Here is an 18,577-nt window from a genome sequence, read left to right on the forward strand (position 1 = left end):
AAAAAGAAAAGAACAGGATAGAAGTGTTTGTTGCTCAATAAACTCTGAGCCCTGTACTGCTCAATTATTTAATAATGACAACTTTCTTTTGAAAGAGTAGAACATTTCCTTTATTATTAATACCATTTGTGTGGATGTATATTCTTTCCTAGTTTCATTCCCAAAGCTTGGATCTTCTGGGAGTTGAAACATGAAATCATTATACTAAACAGCTCTCCATGGAATTCCTGTTTATCTATTGCCTTTAGTGATTTCTCTATATTGAATTATCTTTGGTTGCAGGTTAGAACCATTTACTGTGGTAGAGACATCACTGTTACATAGCCAAATAGAAGCAGAATTGGAACAGTGGTTCCTTGGGGAACGTAATACAAGGCTGTCTGGAGCAACAGTGTATGCAGTGGTTAGGGTCTGAATCACCTAAAAGAAGAATCAAATCTTTTTGATACTCAAGATCACTAGGTGAATTTGGACCTGCCACTTTCTGTCAGCCCAAGCTTGGGATAAGAAATGTGCATTCCAGGGGCTCAAAGTGTTATTTTACTTTAGTGCACAAACAGAACTTTTAAAGGAAATTTTAAGGAAAGGAGTAGGTCTGAGGTTGGCCACACATGTCTGTTGCACATCGTTATGGCTGTTCTAGCGTTGGATGTGGCAGCACCAAACAATGATGTTGTGGTGCATTCAAACCTCTCTGCAAGGTGTTTCAGCTAATAAGCTCTTCTCCTTCCTGCACATCTTTTCTTCTTCTTATTTTAGCCTAAATGATCTGTCATAACTATCTTTCTTTTATAGTAGCCCAAGTTAAAATCTACAATTCCAGGCTATACATCAGAACCAAGAATACATAGCACCATGTGATGTACAATTTCAAACCTAATTTGAAGGTTTTTGTTGTTGTAATAGATTACATTCTTCATTTAATACGGCTGCTCTGTGGCATCTGTTTTTATATAGATAGCTGTATTACAATTGTTCATTCTAAATTCCAGGATGCTTATTAGACCTGTGTGGAAAATCTCCAGCCCACTCTATACCTGAACTTTGGGTGTACGGATCAGGCATGAACTGCTCTGTGCCATTTAAGATACATTTTTACCCATTCTACCATGAAGTCCAATACTGCAAATGGAGATAAGTGCAAATGGCTAGGCACAGAGTGGAGGCACAAAGTGCCATTCACTTCAGGGATGCAGTATAGCTTAGAAGGCAATGGATAGTATTTGCACCACTGTACCAAAAAAGAGGAGGAGGAGGAGGAGGAGGAGGAGGAAGGGTAATTGAAAAAACAGATCCTAATGCTTTTATTGTGTGACTAACCAATCCAGGCCCAAACAACAATCACTCTTCCACTCACACATTCAATTTTAATAGTGCATAAATATTTCAGTAATGTTTAGTAAACTAAGCTAAGTAAGAATAAGAGAATAAAATAAAAGAAGACTATTTCAGAATGCAAAAAGGCTATCGAAGCAGTGTTTTTCTCTTTATAATATAGCTCCATGAAATAGCTGGCACAGCAGCTGCAAGAGAATATATACTGTTTGGTGATCTGTTTGAGTCTCCATAGCGCTTCTGTAGTTGGTATATCAAGCAGGCTGTTTGGCTTCTCTCTGAGGCTCAACTTTCACTCACCTTCACTCACCCTCTCTTTCAGTGCCAGGAAATCAATGTACAAATAAACTAATTTCACATTTGTCTGAAGCTGGTACGCATGCCTGATACTTGTATTTGTCAAGCACACTGTAATTTTGGATTTTTAACTACATTTCTTGGGCTGCTTGCTTTTTACTGATTATCTTGAATGAGGTTTTCTAAATATTCATTTTTAGGCCACATTTGCCACATATTTCATTTACTTTATTGAGGAACCTTTACAGACCATCTATACTGTCATCTGGTAATACTGTTACACCTGCATATTGAATGTTGATGATAAACTCTTCATTGACAACAATACTGTAATTTGGATCAGCTAGCACTTCTCTAAAAGTGTTGAAAAGCAAATCAGAAAGCAGTGGTGACAGTGTACATCATTATTGTAATGCTCCCCTTATCTCTTTATCTGTTTTTATACAATGTCTGTTACAATTTATAGCAATAGAAGTTCTGACAAGTAAGTAAAACAAGCAGTTTTAGTTATATATTTCCCAAGGACAGACCATTTATGGAGGGCCCTTGATAGCACATGGATACTCTGATTTGATCTGAGTGCCAGTTTGGCACTTTGGATTGAGCCTCAGTCTGATCTGGACCCCATCTAATCCAATCTGGACTCAGCCCAATATTCTTCAAAACTCTCCTTCACTTTAACAGGGACATTCAAATATAACTTCTCATAAAGCTATGAAATACAGTGGTGCCCCGCTTGATGATTACCTCGTTGTACGAGGAATCTGCTGTACGATGAGATTTTTGTGATCGCTATTGTGATCGCAAAATGATGTGTCCATGGGGAAAATACGCTTTACGATGATTGGTTCCCTGCTTCGGGAACTGATTTTTAGCTTAACAACGATCAAAACAGCTGATTGTCGGGTTTCCAAAATGGCCGCCCGCTGTGCAAAATGGCTCCCCGCTGTGTTAGGCATGGATTCTTCGCTCTACAGGGAGCAGAAAATGGCCACCCTATGGATGATCTTCACGTTACGATGAGGTATTTTGCCCATTAGAACGCATTAACCGGTTTCTAATGCATTCTAATGGGCTTTTTACTTTCACTTGACGACGATTTCGCTCTACAGCGATTTCGCTGGAACGGATTAACATCATCAAGCGAGGCACCACTGTATGGCAAAAAGTGGATCAGAGAGAAAGGGTTCATAATGCCAAGCTGCAGACATGCAGGTCTTCAAATCTGGGGCAGTCCAACTCTCATGTCTGCTTGTTTTCTTCGTTTATTGCCAAAACAGCGTCTAGTGCTCACCTCCCCAGCACTATTTTGTCTACATGTCAGGAACAACCTCAATTCCTCCCTCTAGGTATGTCCAGAAAATTGCGTTCTGTAAAATCTGAAGAAAATGATAGAAAGCTTTAGTATTCTTTCTCTATGAGCAACACATTCTGCAGGTTTGCTTCTATTTGCTAGTACAGTGGTTGGAAGACCAGATGGGCGGGGTACAAATCAAATAAATAAATAAATAAAATACATGGCATGAGCTGGGTCCTTGCAGTACTGGAGTTGACAGCCTCTGCTGGTTTAACCCAGCATGGGGTTCGTATGTTCTTCATGTACCCTAGTAGGGTGTAGTAGATGAAGTGATTGACTAGGATTCAGGACACTTGGGTTCAAAACCCCACTCAGCCATAGAAATTCTCTTGGGAGATGGTAGCACTGGTAAAACAACTCTTTAAATGTCTCAATTACAGTACCTTGAACTCCCTGACTATAAGTCAGATGTGATTTGACAGCACATAGTGTACACACACATTCTTCATAAACAACCACATGTGCAGTACATCTTTTAGCCAAAAAGTTAACATGAAGTCCATATGGCAGATCTATTCATAGGCCTACAGACCAACAGATGTTGCTTTTTGTGTGGCAGTTGCAGCTGATGAGCCTGTTCTTTTACCATTATTCTTACGCAGAAAAATAACTGTATCAAAGCACAGATATTTCAGGTTTTATGTCCTTTTAGGAAATGCACTGCCTATGTATGCCATGTGTAAAATCTCATGAGATACAGACATGTCAGGCCATGGATCATGGAACAGATCATAAAATAGTACAATCTCATTGTCAAGGTTTAAATGATCAGGTAAAAAGTAAGCAGGACATTGCTATACATGTGTGGAGCGTGATATACATTGTTTATGAAGAAGCATATACAATTTCTAAGAAACAAAAGCTGGGGAATAGCAGGAAGAAAAGCTCATTCCTCTACCATTCCCACTTCATGAATGAATGGGGAATTTATACTCTATCTTATTCATTAAATTAGATACTGCCATCCCTTTAATGAGCAGCCTGAGGGTGGACAAAATGCCTTGAATAAGCTCTGGAATATAGAGAACTTGGCATCCTCAATGAAACATAATGTGGGTTTGCAATTGTGGGATTTTTCCAATGAATAGGAAGTGATCAAAGATAACATTAAAACTGTGCAACATTGCATCAAGTTACTGCCAATGCCAATCATTACATGCCTCAATGCGCAAGAGCCTTGAAATAACGTTATAGACATGCTGTGGCATTCAAAATATTCACTGAATTTCAAATTAAAATGCAAAAGCATGCCCTCTACTCATCTGGGCAGAATAGTGAACTCGAAGCGCACATCATTCCAAGTATATCTGCAATGTCACATTCTTTATTTACAATCAGCTTCTGAGCACCCTCAATTTCTAGCAGGCAAGATGATAGGGAAACTGTAATGCAAAATAAATTCAGAAAGGCGGCATTAGAATTTTGACCTCAGCTGTATGAAATGCCACATTCTGGAGAGGTCAGGAGAATTAGAAGTACAGCCAGCAAAGATAAAGTTTAAAAAAAGAAAAAGGAAAGGAAAGAAAGCAGAAGGAGTACCAGGGAAGAAAAGAGCTAATTACAGAGTGATCACCTTTCCTCCTGCGAAAGCAAAGAGACTCACTATGCACGATCTGAATTCATCATTCTGCTGATGAAAGTTCTTGGCATATAATGCCAGACAGAGCTATTTACTATGGAAAAGAAAAGTGTTGCTTTATTTACATGCTAAACAGCACCACCTTCCAGCTTCAGCCTGTTGAAAAACAGGAGCTACAAATGCGGAAAGGGAAGAAAAAGGAACAATAAGCTGTGCTAGTGGAGGAAGACAAGAGAAGTTGAGGGGGCCAAATAGATGTAAGCAATAGGGAAATTACACATTACATTACATTTTCAGACAGTGACATGCTATATCTTTCCACAATTCTCTCCAGGGAGTCTGAAGTTATTTCTCCTTTGAAAACAAAACAACAAAAATCCAAGTGAAGATGTAGTAGGGAAATTATTTTCCTCTGAATTTTTTAAAAAAAGGAAATGAAAAGGAAAACAGGGTCATTTAACCCCAAAAACCTACGTATGTGAAAACAGAATGCAATCTAATCTCAAAGGCAAGCATATACAGTAAATGGAATATCTGGCACAAACTCTGCACAATAAATATGACCAAAACATAGTATTTATCTTATCTCAGAAATGTTTGCTGGGAAAGAAGACATATTTAGATAAAGGAGTAAAGGGAGGGAGCAACTGCAGTGTATTCACTAAAAGAAAAAGATACCAGATCCATGTTGTGCATTCCCATCACACCTGACTGTTTATGACATCGGGGCTAAATGCCACTGCTTAATGGTGGCAGGCAACCTTTCCTTGGTTCAACTGAGAACTGTTGTTGTTTTGTGCCATCAGGTCACCTCTGACATTTGGCACCCCTACGAATGAGTGAACCTCCAAAATGTCCTGTCCTCTATAGCCCTATTCAGCTCTTGTAATCTCAAGCCTGTGGCTTCCTTTATAGAGGGAGAGATTATAGTCCCAGATGTAAAAAAGGTATCAGTATTTTTTATAGAGTGGTCTTAACCGACCAGATAGGCGGGATATAAATAAAATAAATAAATAAATAAGTAAATTTTATTCAAAGATAAGAGCCCAACGCGTTTTGACTAATATATTTTCAGCCTTCTACAGGGGCACTGATACTGCACTTGTATTGAATATGTCTGAGGAGGGGTTTTTTAGGGGCAGTTTTCCGCACCTTTTTGGATAGATGGAGTGGAAAAACTGTCCCTTTAAAAAATCCTCAGAGACATACGGTATTCAATACAAGTGCACTATTAGTGCCCCTGAAGAAGGCTGAAAATATATTAGCTGAAACGCAATGGGCTCTTTCTTATCTTTGAATAAAAATACTGATACTTTTTTTAACATCCTGGACTATTGTCTCTCCTTGCTAGACAGTTTCAGTAGGAAGTACCAGTCCATTGTTGTTGTTTTTCCTTTATAGATTCCATCTCACGTTAGTTCCTCTCTTCCTGCAACCTGAAACTTTTCCAAGTATTATTGTCTTTTCCAGAGAATCTTGTCTTTTCATGTTGTGCCCAAAGCCAGAATTTTGTTATTTTTGCCTCCAAAGACAGTTCAGGCTTGAGGATGGTATTTTGTACTTATCATTGGTGATGAAGGTGAAGTGTATATATTTTCAAGGATTGTTCTCTCACATTTCATAACATTGGTACAAGTATACCAATGTATTCTTGCACCAATGTCATGGATGAATGATGCGGTAACAATGGCACAGACATTTACATGATCAGAATTGACTCAGATAAAGAGAAGATACTTAGAAAAGAAACTGTACTTGATTGGTTGGTTTATTTCAAAAAATTCAACAAATGTTTCACTGAGGTTAAAGTAGTTAAATCACTGTTGCGCACAGTAATCGAAAATCCTGTTGCTTAGTTTAGTAAAAGACAGAGAAAAGAAACAGTGTCTCAGTTACTCAATGGGGATGGGAAAATGATAACATATGACAAAGAAAAGGCAGAAGTGCTCAATTCCTACTTCTGCTCAGTTTTCTCCCAAAAGACAGTCTATGCTTCTCCAGGCAAACGTGAGGGAATACATTGACATTGACATTGATGAAGGTCAAGGAACACCTTACTACTTTAAATAAGTTCAAATCCCAGAAACTAAATGAACTGATTCAAGGGTATTGAAGGAACTGGCTGAAGAGACTGCAAACAACTGTCTATTATTTTCTTGAAATCATGGAGAATAGGTGAAGTGCCAGATGATTGAAGGAAGGCTAAAGTTGTCACCATCTTCAAAAAGGGCAAAAAGGAGGAAGCATGGAATTACAGACTGGAAGGGGCCTACAAGGCCATCAAGCCCAACCCCCTGCTCAGTGCAGGAATACAATCAAAGCATATCTGCCAGGTGCTTATCTAAGTTTTTCTTCAATGCATCCAGTGTTGGAGCACTCAACAACTTCCAAGGTAACTGGTTCCACTGCCGTACTACTCTAACAGTTAGGAAGTTTTTTTCTGATAGTCAACTGAATGTGTAGCTGGCTTCCTTTAACTTGAGCCCATTTTTGCATGTCCTGCACTCTGTGATGATGGAGAGCATATCTTGCCCCTCCTTTGCATGACAGCCTTTCAAATATTTGAAAAGTGCAATCATATCACCTCTCAGTTTTCTATCCTCAAGGCTAAACATGCCCAATTCTTTCAGCCTTTTCTCATAAGGCTTGGTTTCCAACCCCCCGATCATCCTTGTCGCCCTCCTCTGAACTTGTTCCAATTTGTTAGCATCCTCCTTGAAGTGTGGTGTCCAGAACTGGACACAATACTCAAGGTGAGGCCTAACCTGTGCTGAATAGGGGGGGACTAGCACCTTGTGGGATTTGGAAACTATACAGTACTTCCGTTAATGCAGCCTAAAATAGCATTTGCCTTTTTTGTAGCCACATCACACTGTTGGCTCATAATCTATGACAATTCCAAGATCCTTCTTGCTTGTAGTTTTGCTGAGCCAGGTATCCCCCATCTTATAACTGTGCAATTGGTTTCTTTTTCCGAAGTGCAGTACTTTGCACTTATCCCTGTTGAATTTCATTATGTTGCTTTTGGCCCAGTGCTCCATCCTATCAAGGTCATTTTGATTTTGTTTCTGTCTTCTAGGGTATTAGCTATTCCAACCAATTTGTTATCATTTGCAAATTTGGTACACAATATTATTTTACTTTTAGAATAATTAAATTGCAGTAGTTCCTTAGCAAAATTTCAGCCTAGAGCTCTCAGGGAGTCTATGCAACCCAACCTAATTGTAGGGGAAAAAAAGAATGGCATTATTGTCATACATTAAGATGGAATTGTCCGGTTTGTCATATAGAGAGGAGGGGAAAACCTCCATATGTGAGACAGCAGCCCTGAAATTAAAAGGCGCCTTCTTCTTGGGAGGAAAGCGATGACAAATCTTGACAGCATCTTGAAAAGCAGAGACATCACCTTGCCAACAAAAGTCCGAATAGTCAAAGCTATGGTTTTTCCTGTCGTGATGTATGGAAGTGAGAGCTGGACCATAAAGAAAGCAGACCGCCGAAGAATTGATGCCTTTGAATTGTGGTGCTGGAGGAGGCTCTTGAGAATCCCCTGGACTGCAAGGAGAACAAACCTATCAGTTCTAAAGGAAATCAACCCTGAATGCTCACTTGAAGGACAGATCCTGAAGCTGAGGCTCCAGTACTTTGGCCATCTCATGAGAAGAAAAGAGTCCTTGGAAAAAACCTTGATGTTAGGAAGGTGTGATGGCAAGAGGAGAAGGGGACGACCGAGGATGAGATGGCTGGACAGTGTCTGCGAAGCAACCAACATGAACCTGACACAACTCCGGGAGGCAGTAGAAGACAGGAGGGCCTGGCGTGCTCTGGTCCATGGGGTCACGAAGAGTCGGACACGACTAAACGACTAAACACACACACACAAACAATATAATTAAAATACAAACTGGATAAAAGAAATGCTAATAAGTATTGTGGTGTATTTTTATTATTATTATTATTAACAGGGATGACTTCTACATGATAGGCCCCTGCCATGGCCCAGGCATGTGTACTAGAGTTATTATACAGTTCCTGAATTCTTCTTAACTATGTTCAGAAAGCCAATTTATATCAAAGGTGGGGTGACAGATAGAATTAAAGGCTGCCTGAAAATCTATAAAAGCAGATTGTAAAAGTAACAATATATCTGCACAGGTTGTCTACACAGCTGGACGAATATCATGTTCCTAAATCCGACCTTCTCCTATAGAAGGACTCTCCCTGAAGTGTGGACAAGCATTGCAAGTATACGTGGATATCCTCTGGGCAATGGCATGCAGCTGGCCAATCCTTCACTTCCAGAAGTGTTGCATTGTAAAATTGCTAATGGTGCAATGCTCTGATTCAAAAGAAAATCTACACAGCTCAGTTGGAACAAGCTGGAGCAGGCTAAAGAGGATTTAAGATCGGATGGAGATCTGGGATGTCACTGAGTTCAATCAGTGCATCCAAATGGCATATGCACCTCAGACAATCCTATTTGGCCCACCTCTCTTTAGAAGATTACAAAAACAAAACAAAACAGTCCGCTTCCTTGCTCTTCCTCTGTTCTCCTTCTGAGATGAAGTTTTCCGTTTTTTTTCCAAATGGTATAGTGCATCAGCGTTGTCCTAATAACCTTTTTTAAAAAAAATGTTTGCTTCCTTCCTGTTGCCTGTACAGAAGAGCAGAAAAAGTGTTTAATTTTCTAGTATTGTGAAGAGGCTAAGCTGTCTCTTTAAGCCACTTAAAGATATTGGTAAACTGAAAGCCGAAAGGAAATTTAAAGCTAGAAGTTCCACCTTGGCTCAATCCCAGCAATTGCACCTGCTGGAAACGAACCAAATGGAGTAATCCTACATGCACCAAAACCAACCAACCAACCAAACAAACAAACAACAGTAGGCCCTGACAGGAGCCCAGAAAGGTGCAGGTAGGAAAGTTCTGCTGACTGGTTGGTTCACTCTAGCAGTTATATGACCTGATTGGTGGCAAAAGGAGCAGATCAGCCTGTCCCTGCAGTGGACCAAGCACCAGGACAAATGCCTGCCTTATCTCACCCTATCTTTGCTAAGTGTTTGAGGAGAAAGCAATAGTTAAGTGTTGATTATCCATGGTAAAAGCCCACCTACCCCTCAGCCAAAAGTTCTTCTGAGTCTCTGCAACTTTCCAATTGATCTAAAAGCCATCTCACACAAAGCTTGCTGACCACCTCCAGAATGCGTATACATTGATAATTCTTAGGATCAGATCTTGAACTCTTTTTTTTATGGAAAAGGACCATAACTGCTGTTGACCAGTCATCAGGAGTTTCCTGATTCTGCCAGTGAGCACAAACAGGATAGATAATGCTGGAATTCACCAACCAGCATATAAATTTTAAAAAAATCAATAGGATCTCATTCATGTCTTTTCAATGGGTATTCTTTTGTACCAGTGTAATGTAATGGATTTTTTAAAAAAAATGCTGTACTTTTTTTCAGCAAACTGCGAGACCAAGAAGAAGTGACCTGCTCTAATTTTCATTTAGTTGGCCACATTCATGGAGACAATAGAGTTTTTATTGGGTACATCCTATCCCACAACCTTAATGTGCAGTCCCCTGGAATTTCCATAGAGTTAGAAAATATCCCAGAGTTCAAAACAACATTAAATAAAATTTAAAAATCTGCCCAGGTGAAAGTATGTATCGGTGGATGGAGGGATGCATTGGGAAGGATATAGTATGTCCAAGACTTCCATCTTGATAAATAAAGCTTCTGGAGGTGATGGGAGTGATTTTATTTGATTATTAATCTTCAGTGACAGTCATGCAATCAGATTTTCAGTCTCCAGTGTAGAATATATATACTGTATGCTTAAAGTCAACCTCTTTGCCCAAGTGCAATGGGACAACTTGAAGTGTTGTTTGGATTGCACAGTTTGCTGGCTGTGTTGCTGATACAGCTCCCCCATCACCCCATGCCCTCCACAAACATACATCTCATTTCAAGCTCCAGAACAATTTGAATGCCTAGAGTTGTTGTCTAGAGTTCCTTAACAACTGGTAATTACAGTAAGCCCTGCCTCTGGCTAGGGCTAATTTATGTACGTGATGCTTCTGGATTAGTCTCACTTTCTAAGAAACAGCGATAAAGCAAAGCTCTTCAGCAGAATCTGCTCAGTAATTACAGTCTGATACGGGCCTGTGTTTTGGTATGCTATTAAATGAGTTTACTGTTCACGGTGAGAAGATGCTATAGCAAAAAGGTTATATTTCAGAAACATCATAACGTTATTATGTTCAGTTTCAGTGTTGTAATTCAGTCAGGTTCCTTTAATAATATTTGCTGAATTTATCTCAAAGTCTTCCATTGTATGTTAATCTTTTCTGAGAATTAATGAAGAATTAATTTTAATAACACTAAATAAAAGATCAATCTTATGAATAATATATGGAGGGAAAGACATGGCTTAATAGAATGTAATACAGAACCAACGAAAAAAATTGTTAGAATAATATAGCCTAGAAGGCAGCAAGTTCTGGGGGCTGATCCTTTGCACAGAAGCAGTTTCCAGCAGTTGCACATAGCAGGTGCCATGGCTCACTGAAGAGGCTGGGGCAATTTTCTGTACACTTGCACAAACAATTGGAAAGACAGATTTGCTCTTGCAAAGAAAAAAGAACCTGATAGATGTCACACAAATGAGTTATCACATGATAACAGCTGCCACATAGAGTCATTTGAACATCTTTTTAATGTGCTGGGTACAGTTAAATATTGGCCCCGCCATCTTATTTGCAGGTTACACAGTGAAGATCCGAATTAGTTTCAAACCATCCTCATAATAGTACTGAGTAGGATGTGAATGATTTCTGCTCCAAAATTTCTAAAGCTGCTTGGTTTGGGGGTCACTGCCAGCTTACAGAGCATTGCCACACCCCCAGTAGCTGTTCCTGGTGGCCTCTAGTGGAGGTGTAGAGGCAGTCACTTTAGGTAAGACGTTAAAACATAATTTCGCATCAGGATGAACAGGCACAAGGGATTTAATGCTTTTCTTCCTCTTCCTCATCTTGTATTTGCCAGTAGAAAGCAGTCTTATAGTTTTGAACAATCTACAGTCCCCTATTACATCTCAATCACAGTGAGTTCTAATAAACCAGAATGCATTCATGACTTACGGTGCTATTTTTTCAAACTGTGGTAAGGAATGTACAAGCCAGCGGGACACTTCACATCCAAAATAACCATAATCTGCACTCACTGGACCATGAGCTGTTGCTGACAATGCTTAGAACAAGCCACTGTTTCACATGTTCTGATGTAATGCATGGGAGGTAAGGAAGTCTATGAATCTGATGTTCATTACAACTCATTTCTACTACTAAGTCTGAGCCATACGAGTGCTGATGATCTAAGTGGGCTACAGTTCTAAATATCATGACAATGTTCAGTTACTGCAAAGAAGTGCGCCTATGCCTTGTATACTATGTGCAATAGCCACAAGACCAGCCTAAAACATTTTGTTGACTCAGGGAAAGAACAACATGGTGCCCAAATCCATTTGCAAAATAATCTTATCTGGACATTGGAACAATGTGCATATGCGTGTGTGTGTGTTTGTATGAGAAGGACTCGAATGTATATAATATTTACATAGTGAAACATTCTGACCAATTAGAATGTGTCTGGTGGCAGTCAGATAGCTATATAAAGCAACTGCCAGTTAGCAGTCTCTCAGATAAGGAGCATAGGGCTGACAGGACCAGATAGGGCAAATATGTAGTAGGACACAGTCTGTCTGATAGGTGTTAGATATGTTATGGATGATAGCTGATAGGGCAAAAAATGTGATAGTGTTAGCTGTTAAATGAGATAGATCTGTTAGAGAAACTACGGTATGTCTGTCAACTTTTAAGGATGACATATTAACGTAACTAAGTCAAGTACAAGCTTATATAACAAGTACCAATATGTCAAAGCACTGAGTTTATTCAACATGTGTTTTAAACAGTAAAAGTTCTTTAATGTATTTAACAAAGACTAAGGTAAAGGTAAAGGTTCCCCTTGACAATTTTTTTTTTTTGTCCAGTCGTGTTCGACTCTAGGGGGGCGGTGCTCATCCCCGTTTCCAAGCCATAGAGCCAGCGTTTTGTCCGAAGACAATCTTCCGTGGTCACATGGCCAGTGCGACTTAGACACGGAACACTGTTACCTTCCCACCGAAGTGGTCCCTATTTATCTACTCGCATTTGCATGCTTTCGAACCGCTAGGTTGGCGGGAGCTGGGACAAGTGACGGGCGCTCACTCCATTGCGTGGATTCGATCTTACGACTGCTTGGTCTTCTGACCCTGCAGCACAGGCTTCTGCGGTTTAGCCCACAGCGCCACCACGTCCCTCCAAAGACTAAGTAATCATTTTATTTACTTTCAACACACATATGCATGTGCACATACACAGGGGAGAATACAATTTTTATTCTGCATGTGTGATTTCCATCATAATGCTTGAAAGTGCTGTACACAAACTCCATCAGTTACATTTTATATTATTTTAAAACCAGACCAACAGAAGGCGGCCCAGGTCAACAAGAACAACATGGTGTCCAATTCCATTTGCAGAATAATCTTATCTGAACATTGGAACAGAGGGCAGCAGGACAGCTGAGAAGGTTCAGTAAAGGTATTTCAGCCTTTGCCTCTGTGTTCTTCCAGGAGCTGCTGCCTGATGTAGCTGCTCTATTCCACCAAATGGTAGAGCCACCTCTGAATTAGAAGAGGTGTTCAAAATCAAATAGTGTTGCCAATGGTACTCCAAATTCACTCAAGAGTACTCAATGGAGCTTATGGACATGTTCTTGGATGTCAAGATTCTCAAAAGTTGGACTTTGGCAGGTAGTATTTGGTTATCAGATTCGATTCATAGCTAGATGTTCTGGATTCATTGCCTAAACCATGGTCTACATGAAATATTTAATTTAATTAAATTTGACAAGAAGGCATACATGGAGGAGAAAGTAAGGATGTGGTTAAAGCCACATTGGAAGACAGAAGGCTGAAATAGATTGGTAGGACAAAAGGAAAGAGCAAAGCAGAAATAAATAGGCATATTTATTTCATTTTTATCTTATTTTTTGCATTTTACCTCACCATGTCCAAAAAGCTTCAGAGTAGGTCACTCGTAGAGAACTGTAATGAAAACATTTCATTTTAAAAACCAAACCGCTGAAAGCACTCTCCACTCAGCTGCAACCACAAAATGGTCTACTTCCTTCCTAATTCCTTTAATACTTGTATTTATCAGTTCCTTTATTCTCATTATTACATTCCTGGTATGTATTCTGAACGGTAAGGGGACAGTGAACATTCTTGATGGAGCCCTTAATTTATAATAGCTATTTGTTCAAAATCATTTCCTCTGATGATTGTTTCCTGTTTTTATATAGGTTCTTTTTCCTTTGAAATTTATTTTAGTCTCCTGTAACATGGTAAATATTTTGTTCCAGTTGAGGCTTTCACGTGTTTTTCTAAATGAATAAATGCTGTATGAGTGCCCTTCTCTTGTTCCTCCCCCATCAATATTAGAACTGCAAGGATGGCTTCCTGTGTTTCTTTAAAAATGATTTTTTTTGCACCCTGATGCAAAAAAATGTTTTGATTCTGATGAAAGCAGGCTTCATATTTTGGGCAGCAACCTTTGGAAATATCTCTTTGTGTTTTGCAACTGATTATAGCACTCACAGATGAAATGTTCACATTACATGTATCTATCTATCTATCTATCTATCTATCTATCTATCTATCTATCTATCTATCTATCTATCTATCTATCTATCTATCTATCTATCTATCTATCTATCTATCTATCTATCTATCTATCTATGAACAATCCTTTATCTTGCTTGTGATATTTACATAGATTGCCCATAAAACTGAGATTTGTCAGTGTTACAGAGTAAGCAACTTGTGGGGTTCTGCCTTTTAAAACTTATAAATGACTATCTGAATACACATCTCACTTTGTAAAAGAATCACATCCACTGTTGTTTCTAAGCAAATGAGGTTTATTTTTATTTAAAAAAATTGTGATAGGAAAGGTGATAGAAGGCCTAGTTTTATCATAAGTCGGGGCTGCCCCTTTAAGAGAAAAGTGTGAGAAGGAAGGAAGTGACATCAGCAGTTCTAAGAATAACAATCTAACGGAAGATCAAGGAGGTTCAATTAGGTAAACAGTAATCTAGAAACCTGAGAAGTCCTCTCTCTGCTCTTCTTTATTCAAATATATTTGTGTTCTTGAGTATAAGCCCGGTTGCACCTAGTCTAACAGCCAAGGCGTTTAAGAAGTGTTGTTTCTGAAATGTAAAATGACCAATGTCCTTGGTACACATATTTCTCTCTCTTTTTTCCCATTTAGTCTAGAGCTTTGCTGCCTGACTTCCCCAATAGAGCATTTTTGAAAAAGTGGAGAACTGTTTTTCTGTTTCTTATGGAGGTAAGGAGGGAGAGACAGCAGATAAGAAGTACACTTGGAGCATTAATCTTTATGGTTGCCCTATTTTAAAAAAATAAATTGAATCCTTTCTTCATCAGAGATCTACTGGTGTTCACAAAATAGATCAACAACTATCAACAACTGTTGTCCAGATTGGAACGCTTTCAGCCAATTCAGAAACAATCTATCAAAAAACATTGTGAGGCATTGTTTCTCAGCTCATAACCTGGTGGCCCATTTTGCTGGAAATGTCTGATTTCCAATCTAGCTTCTAAGAAGTCCTGATTACAGGGATGATACTGTTGTTTCTTACGCACCTCTTGCTGCAGCACGATATGAAGGAGTAAGCTGCACAGGTCCTTAATTTTATTCTCTGCAAATAATGACTTTATATTTCAGTGCCTATTGAGTCTTTTCTGCACCTCGGGTCACAATTTAATCTCTCTTTAACCTTAATTTAATGCCCAATTTAATCTCAATATGACAGCTAATAATTAAGAGTACTCATGTGGTGCTGCTTAATGTTTAGCTGGGTTAGTCATGTATATACATACATGGCATGGCCAAAAAATTACAATGTTTTTCAGCATTCAGTTTAGGACAGAATTCTAAAATTTGTTTTTCTTTTGGGGGAAAGCGTTTAAGAAGTGCCCAGAAATCACAGAAGACAAAATTTTCATTAACCTTGTCAGAGGGTGGCCAGGAAAGCAATATAATTATTTGAACAATTTGGCTAGCTACATCTCTCTCTCTCTCTCTCTCTCTCTCTCTCTCTTTTTAAATTTTTATAAAATGTTATACTACTGAGGTATTTAATAGTTATGTTGGGAATGTAGGAGACACTAATTTTACCATTTCAGTGAGCAAATATAATGTTGCAAGTGAGCCAGCGTGGTGATGGTAGTCAACTCATTGTGTTATCACAGCTTGATTAACAAAAGAAAATGGAAATAGATTTCCCTTGTTAGTTGCAACTAATTCCCACATCTCAGAAAACAAATATCTCCTGGGAAAAAATGCCACCTGGAATTATCGAACTAGATTTAACATGTACATGTTTCTAAGTCACTTCTAATTAAGAATTAAGTAAAGCCACATCAAATCATACCTGGGGAGTCCAGTGTTCTATTTGCACAATGCCCAACAAGACAATGCCTACAAGAAGACCACAGGAGAATGCATCAGCCTCTTTGCTCTGCAGGTACTCAGGAAATCGTCACAGTGGCTTTAGTGTTTCAGATTATTTGACTATCTTGTACTTCAGTCTATTTAACTCTTTTGTTTTGTGCTACATATAAATGATAACTCCTATGCACAGGGCCTGCAACATAAACTGGGTTTATTCCAACTCACAACATTTGCTCTCATCAACTTTTATTGCAGGGCTGATTCTTCATAGCCGGGGTGCCCTCATTGCCTCTCTTGCCAAGCTTGGGTTACATCTGTTGGCATCTGAGTGCTCTGAGTGGTTGAATATTGTGTCCTTTTATGATGATGGTGGAAGTCCAAAACAGGAATGACTCACCCATGATGGCACCCTAGTAAGACGGCTTGAGTGTTACAGTTTGAGGGGGAGTATGTGTGTGCACGCATATATGTGCCTATCCTTAAGGTCAGTTGTCAGTAAAAGCATTGCTCTGTAAGTACCGTACACAGAAATGTTTGCAGCCCATTTGAAGTCAATGCATGGATGCCACCATTCAGCACTTCCTGTTTCCAAAATGTATCATAAGAACCTTTCTTCCAACAGAGATCTTTGGTATTACCTGCCTGCTGATCTTTTTAAAAAGAGGTTGCAAATGTCCTTGTATGTGCAATCGGTAGATACCACCATCAAGTTGTGGTCCCTCCCTGTTCTGATCTCAACCCACCTCTTAAATTGTTGGCTTTTTTTTTTCCATTTTGAAGGGAAACACATTTAAGGCACAGAGAAGACATCCACCTTTGTTTTGCTTTCCTTCCCACAGCTGACATCTGGCAGCAGCCATTCCATCATCCTGCAGCACACAAAGAGATGGGAAGCATGACGATTGTTACATACAGCTATGACCTCACCTGTCCGTCACTGCTAAAGCTGTGAGTCATCTACCAATGGTGTGACGGAGGGTGGGACATAAGGGGTGGAGCTGTGGTATAAATGTGAGTGAATGTGTGTGAGAGAGTTTAGATAGGGACAGATAGGGAGATAGGGACAGATAGGGACTGGTAGGGCTTGGATAGGGTTTAGATAGGAGTTAGGAGATCTGTGTTATATTGTGAGAGTCTGTGTATGCTAGTGCCTTGATTATAGTGATTCAATTATTATTTATTATAAGTGATTTACCATTCCTTTTATTTGTACCCAATAAACCTGAGTTTTTATTTGGAATGATATTTTGGCCTGATGCTACTTATTTGAGGGAATGGTTGGTGGCAGTGGAAAAGAAGAGTGATTTAGAGTGACGTAGCGACCCCCCTTTGTGAGGTAGAGGGAGGCCGTTACAAGGATCACATCAGTACTGCTCAGAAGCTGATTATATCACACTGTCTCTCCCCTCCCCCCCCCAAATGTAGCTGGCAGTATCCACTCTACCCAACTTCAGCAGAGGGAGAGATGGGAAACAGACCTCACGGTCTGCTGTGAGACCGTGAGGCTCCCTTCGCCTGGAACTGTTTCCATTCTGGCTGGTTATGATCAGAACTAGTGCCTGCTGTTTACTTATATTTCCTTTTGGGTGATGCTGTTCAGATAGTAAGCCTGGGAACAACAGTTGTGTTGCTTTCATAGACGGTATATAAGGAAATATTTTCAGCTGAAGAGTAAGATAAAATGATTTGAATAAACCAACCAACCAAGCAATGTGTGAGTGTGCGTGTGCGCACAGAATCATACACGTAGGATTTGTGGGAATCCAACTCTTCATTTAGCAAAAACTGTTCTCTCATTTATTCAGAAATCTCTTCCAAACTGAACATGAAAGTATAATGTGTGCAGGAAAAGTTGGGTAGCTTTCAAGTTTTTTTTTTTAAAGCAGCCTTGGAAAAGGCTAATGTAAAGCTGACAAATGGTGGAATATGCTTAACCCTTTCTGTACCAGATGCTTCACCCGTCCACATCTTTTATCCCAAGCCACTTTCCCCATGCAGTGGTTCATGTGGACATGTCCATGTGCAGGCACTTGCTTGATGGAGATAGTGGATTAAAACAAGGGCAATGAGCTTGGAAGAGTTACCTGTTTTGGCTCAGAAATCCTCAACCAGGGGCTATGTTGGCTGGAGCACTCTGGAAATTGTAGTCTGATGTCCAATTCCTAAGCTCTTTATGTGGATACACCTAAGACCGTCCCAAACATGCATGGCAGTGTTTCAGACCTCCATATGCTGAACACACAGGTCTGTATATAGGGTTCAGTAGCTGCATTCATTTGGATAGAACAGACATCCCATGATCAAACAACCACAGTTTAAAAAACTCATTATTGGAAAACATGTTGGAAACCCCATGGAGGTCTTTGCATTAAGTGGGTCTAAAATGCTGCTGATCAGGCAGGAATCTTTAGGAGTCGGTTTCCTTAAG

At 39.5% G+C, this 18,577-nt stretch overlaps 1 long non-coding RNA gene across 3 annotated transcripts in view; it reads left to right on the forward strand.

The window, feature by feature from the left end:
• Window positions 1–18,577, forward strand: part of LOC110077925 (uncharacterized) — a 30,668-nt gene that overhangs the window by 7,026 nt on the left and 5,065 nt on the right. Inside the window, exons 2-4 of one of the 3 annotated variants that reach the window (XR_002300374.3) lie at window positions 13,094–13,212; window positions 14,944–15,021; window positions 16,989–17,097. This is a non-coding gene — a long non-coding RNA (uncharacterized LOC110077925). The remainder of the gene's footprint in view (window positions 1–13,093; window positions 13,213–14,943; window positions 15,022–16,988; window positions 17,098–18,577) is intronic. The other 2 variants (XR_002300372.3, XR_013543928.1) reach the window with 2 other exon arrangements.

Source organism: Pogona vitticeps, chromosome 3 (assembly GCF_051106095.1).
Source record: "Pogona vitticeps strain Pit_001003342236 chromosome 3, PviZW2.1, whole genome shotgun sequence".
NCBI classification, from domain to species: Eukaryota; Metazoa; Chordata; class Lepidosauria; order Squamata; family Agamidae; genus Pogona; species Pogona vitticeps.